Raw genomic sequence first — 6,074 nt, forward strand, 5'->3', positions numbered from 1 at the left:
TGTTTCTGAACACCCACTTTATGCCAACAACTGATATGTTCTTTGGTCTTGGCACTAGGGTCCAGATTTTATTTCTTACAAATTCATTTAACTCTTCCTGCATTGCTTTCACCCAATCAACATCTTGAAGAGCTTCTTCCACTTTCTTTGGTTCAGTCTGAGATAGAAAAGAATGATAGAGACATTCATTTCATGTTGCAGTTCTAGTGATGACACCTGCTTCAGGATCTCCAATTATTAAGTCAGGTGTATGTGATTTGGTCCACTTCCTTGCAGATGGAAGTTGATTTCTAGAACTGGATCCTCCCCCATAATCCATGCTATCTCCATCAGCATTTTCTGATGCTCCCCCTGTAGTTATGCTCTCCGAAACTTCAGAATTAGAGTTGGTTCCTTCAGGATTTGAAGAATCAGAGTTTTCAGAATTATCAGTATTTGTCTCATCAGAACTTGATGAATCAGAACTTGAAGAGCCAATAACAGGTTCTGCTGCTTCTTGAGAGTCTTGAGTTGTGGTAGGATCTTCAGCTTGCTCCCCATGGACATGTGCATTTTCCTTTGGAGTTGTTAACACAGTTTCAATGACATCAGAACTTAACCCGTCAGAACTTACAGGATCAGAGTTTAAGTCATCAGAATTTACAGAATCAGAATTTAAATCTTCATTTTCAAATCTCAGTTGATCATGATCATTGAAATCTTCAAGTCCAGTAATCTTCTTATCATCAAAAGTTATATTGATAGATTTCATGACTACCCTTGTTCTTAAATTGTAGACTCTGAAGGCTTTTGAGGAAAGTGGATATCCAACAAAAATTCCTTCATCAGCTTTTAGATCAAATTTCGACAGCTGTTTAGGATGAGTCTCAAGAACAAAACACTTACAACCAAATACATGAAAGTATTTCAGATTTGGCTTCTTTTTCTTCACCATCTCATATAGTGTTTTTCCATGCTTGTTAATGAGTGTTGTATTCTGTGTAAAACAAGCAGTTTGCACAGCTTCAACCCAAAAGTAGGTTGGTAGCTTTGCTTCATCAAGCATAGTTTGCGCAGCTTCAATGAGAGTCATGTTCTTTCTTTCTATAACTCCATTTTGCTGTGGAGTTCTAGGTGCAGAAAATTTCTGTTTGATTCCATGCTCTTTGCAGAACTCTTCCATAATTGAATTCTTGAACTCAGTGCCATTATCACTTTTTATAATTTAAACAGAATCTTTGACCAACTTATCCAGCTGTTTGACATGATCATTTAGAGTAGATGCAATTTCATTCTTCTTGTGCAAGAAATACACCCAAGTGTACCTTGTGAACTCATCCACTATAACCATAACATATTTTTTCTTTGCAATAGACACGACATTGACTGGACCAAATAGATCAACATGCAGTAGGTGATAAGGCTCAAGAATTGAAGATTCAGTTTTGCTCTTGAAAGAAGAATTTCTTTATTTTGCCTTTTGACATGAATCACAAAGGCCATCAGGAGCAAATACTGATTTTGGCAGTCCTCTCACAAGATCTTTCTTTACAAGCTCATTTATGTTGTTGAAATTTAAATGAGAAAGTCTTTTGTGCCAATTCCAGCTTTCTTCAATTGATGCTCTACTCAACAGACAGATTGCAGAACCATTAGAACTTGTTAAAAGTCTGGCTTAATAAATGTTACCATGCCTGTAACCTTTCAGAACCACTTTGCCTGTAGAATTGCTTACAACTTCACAGTGTTCTTCAAAGAAATCCACATGATAACCTCTGTCACAGATTTGACTCACACTTAGCAGATTGAGTTTAAGTCCTGAGACAAGAGCCACTGTTTCAATGATTACATTCCCAAGATTGATATTGCCATATCCCAGAGTTTTTCCCATGTTGCCATCTCCATAAGAAACTCCTGTGCCAGCTTTTTCCACAAAGTCTGATAGCAGGGCTTTATTTCCAGTCATATTTCCTGAACATCCACTATCCAAAATTAGGATGTTTTTCCTATTGCCCTGTAATCACAAAGACCACTAATGGTTAGTTTTAAGGACCCAGACTTGCTTGGATCCTTTGGCCTTTTTAAGTTTGTTATCATTTGCAGCGGATTTAATTTCAGAGTTTATGCTAACTTTTTGTTTATCAGAACTTATATCAGACTTTGCATCAGACTTTACACTAGAAGAAATTAAAATAACTTTCTTCAAAAAAGGTTTTATTTGATAATATTCATAGTACAAACTATGATATTCCTTACAAGTATAAATGGAATGCCATAAACTACCACAATGAAAACAAGGATTTTGTGGCTTAAACCTAACAGACTGACTCTTAACTCCTGATCTAGGAGGTAAAGAGTTTATATTCTTATTCTTCCTGCAAAAAGAAGCAAGATGGTTAGTGTTACCACAGTTATAACATTTCTTTCTAGGAGCATTAGGAACAGGCATATAATTATTGCTTTTACTCACACCTTCCTTTCCATTCCTATTTTTCCTAGCTTCCTTTACCTTGCTGACATTCCTAATCTTTTTCAGCTTATGCTTAAGCTGCTTCTTTGTCATTAAGCCTATGTTGACTTCAGCTGGTTTATCCTATTCTAATTTGTCAGAAGTTGACTTCTCCTTAACTTATGTCACAGACTCTTTTATCTTTTGAAAATCAGACTTTACAGTTTTAGTTAAAAACTTAACAGAATTTACCTTAGGCTTAGCAATCTGTTTAACAACAATTGGCTCAATTTATTCAGTTCCTTTTTCACTTTTATCATCTCCATAACCTAAGCCCTCTTTCCAGTTTCCACTACTTAATAAATTCTGAGTTGATCTGCCAGAGTTAGTCCAAGTTCTGATAATCTCTCTTTCTTTTTCTAAGTCAGCTTTTAAAGATTCATTTAATTTTAACACTTCATCTCTAACATATAAAACATCATCTTTTTCTTTCTTAGTTTGATGAAGAACAACTAACTCCTTTTCTAAATAATTATTTCTCTTTTTATAAGCAGAATTTTTAGATGTTAATCTTTCACATATTAAAGTCTGATCTCTATAACTAATAAACATGGTTTTAAGATATAATCTCAACTCAGTAATATCATCAGTATGAAAAACATAAGTTGTTTGAGGTACCTTCAATTCAGCAGTTTCAGGGCTGCTATCAGCATTTGCCATCAAGGCATAGTTCACCTCATCTTCAGAATCTGAAGTGTCTGTCCAGCTTTTCTTCTTTGTGACAAGTGCCTTGCCTTTGTCATTTTTTCTTTTCTTGCAGTCAGGAGATATGTGGCCTCTTTCATCACAGTTGTAGCATTTGACATTTGAGTTGTCTCCTCTGTCAGACTTTCCTCCCTTGCCTTCAGACTTTCTGAATCCTTTCTTATCAGAACTTACACCTTTCCTGGAAAACTTCTTTCCCTATCTGAATTTCCTGTAGGCTATCTTTGTGATACCCTTCACCATAAGAGCATACAATTTCATCATCTCTTCATCAGCATCCATTTCAGATAAGCTTTCAGTTTCTGAATCATCATCATCAGAATATGAGGACTCTGAATCAGACTTTATGATGAGAGTCTTTCCTTTGCCCCTCTTTGAGGCAACAACTTTTGAAGATTCTTCCTCAGCCTTGAGAGCAACTGTCCTTGAATTTCTTCCATGCCTCTTGCTCCTATGATCCATCTCTAGTTCATAAGTCTTAAGCATACCATAAATTTCATCAAGAGTAGTTTCAGTAAGGTCATAGTTGTCTCTTATGGTAATAGACTTCAAATCCCAATTTTCAGGAAGAGCTAAAAGGAATTTTTGATTTGAATCTTCAAGATCATATTCCTTGTCCACCAGTGACAGTTCATTCAAGAGTTTGACAAACCTGTCATATAAGTCAGTTAAAGACTCATCAGCTTTTAAGTCAAAGTGCTCATACTCTTGAGTGAGTATAGTCTTCCTGTTCTTCTTGATTGCATCAGTTCCCTGGCATCTTGTCTCCAGAGCTTCCCATATCTCCTTTGTAGTCTTGCAATGTATTACCCTGTTTGACATGACATTATCAATGGCACTATGCAGCAAATGCCTTACCTTTGCATCCTTGGAAATAGATGAGATGTCTTCAGTTGTGTACTCACCTTTCTCCTTTGGTATGGTCTTTGCTGGTTGATCAGCAATTACAATAGAGAGTTTGGTAGGCTTATGTGGTCCTTCATTAATTCTGTCAAGGTATTCTGGATCTGTAGTTTCCAAAAAAATAGCCATCTTCACTTTCCATATGGGATACTCAGAAGGTCTTAGTATGGGAACCCTAATAGTCTCATATCGACTGTGGGTTTGAGTCTTTTGATTTTCTTCAGTTTTGGTGGGCTTGGTTGGAGTTTGTGCTTCTTCAGACATGATTATTTGGATCTTTATTGTATGTGTGTAAACAAAAAAGCTCTGATACCACTTGTTAGGTCACACAACACTGTAGAAGGGGGTTGAATACAGTGTTACCACAATCAAATCGATTTTGAACACAAGTAACTGTAAACAGATATATTCAATAAGATAAACTATGTTACAATGGAACTGTTCTCTCTCAGTGGTGAACAAATATCACTAAGAGTTGCTAGGTTACAATGTATAATCTTCTCGATAATGATAACACATATAGTGTAAATCCAAAGTCTGTGTTTATATAGTACACAGTTACAAGATAACTTCTAATTGATATGGAATATAATTCTGTCTCATAAAATATATCAATCAGATATCTTCTACAAGTCTTCTAGTCTTCTAACTCTTTCCATGCATATCTTCTTTTGTTTAAGTCACGATCTTCTATTGTAAATCAGCTTCCTTCCTTAACTGTAAGTCCTCCCGTACTTAAGTTCTGATATTGAGTTCTGACTTCCAGTAAGTCCCGATTTTAGTAAGTCCTGATATGTCCTATTTGTTAAGATCTGAAAACTAAACATGAATCATATTAGACATGACATCTCAAATATATATAACATATTTGAATACCTATCTGGTTGAGCCATTGAACGCTAGCAAAATAAACACTAAATAGAGAATTAAATGCACCTGCTCCGATACCAATTGAAATTTAAAGGCTCGATAGATATGTATTATATTCTAACTGACAAAGCAAATGAGACAGTCTCTTATGCAAATGAGATAGTCCCTTTACAAATGAGACAGGGTATAGGACAGTCTCTTTTAACTGCAAAAAGAAAATAACAGTAAAATAAATGCAGTATGCTGTAAACTAAATAAAGTAAAAACACCAGAAGTTTTCACTTGGTTCGGCCCTTATACCTAGTCTATGGCCTACATCCAAGTCCCTATGCCAACTAGCATAGAGAATGTATTATATCAACTTTAATAAAAGAACTTACAGTCTTTTCCTTGATTACAAATATAGTACTTGAAAAAAACCCTTTCCCAAGCTAACCTTACTACCTAACCCACTGTTATTCCTTAGCCTTCTAGCTACCTTGCTATGCTTTGAAATCAAGTCTTGTCACAACCCGACACAAAGTTGATATGAATACACGAGTACAAGAATAAACAAATTGATTACAACTCACACTATATCTTATTCAACTGGATTTGTATTTGGAGAAAAATGAACAAGAAAATATATCAGATGATAAAAGATTGACGTGAAAACATTAGTCCAAATCTGAAATACTCGAGTTGTATTTACAGGCAAAGTCCAACATATTTTGTTTTAAAATAAGTGATGAGATAAACGTTATGAAGAACGGTTTTGAAAATATTTTAAAAAGTCTTGAAGATAATAATTTGCTAGAGTGTTTGGAAATGGATCAACTTAGTTAAATATAAGTATTTGAAAGATTCAAACTAAGTTTAAGATATGATTTGTTCAGAAGAAGTTTATATCCAGTCAAACTAAGATGTACATTAACATTTTTAAACCTTATATGCTAAAATGTCTATGGAAACTGCAATGCATTAATCTCGGGTTTGATTGAGTTGCAATTTCGTTGAATCATCCTCTTGTAATAATCTCATTCTCTTGTATTTGGATCATCATCACAAACCTTCTAAGCCAACACATATTATAAAATAGTTATGACCACAACACATAATATAGGACCCA

This window comes from Apium graveolens, chromosome 9 (assembly GCF_009905375.1).
Source record: "Apium graveolens cultivar Ventura chromosome 9, ASM990537v1, whole genome shotgun sequence".
Taxonomy (NCBI): domain Eukaryota; kingdom Viridiplantae; phylum Streptophyta; class Magnoliopsida; order Apiales; family Apiaceae; genus Apium; species Apium graveolens.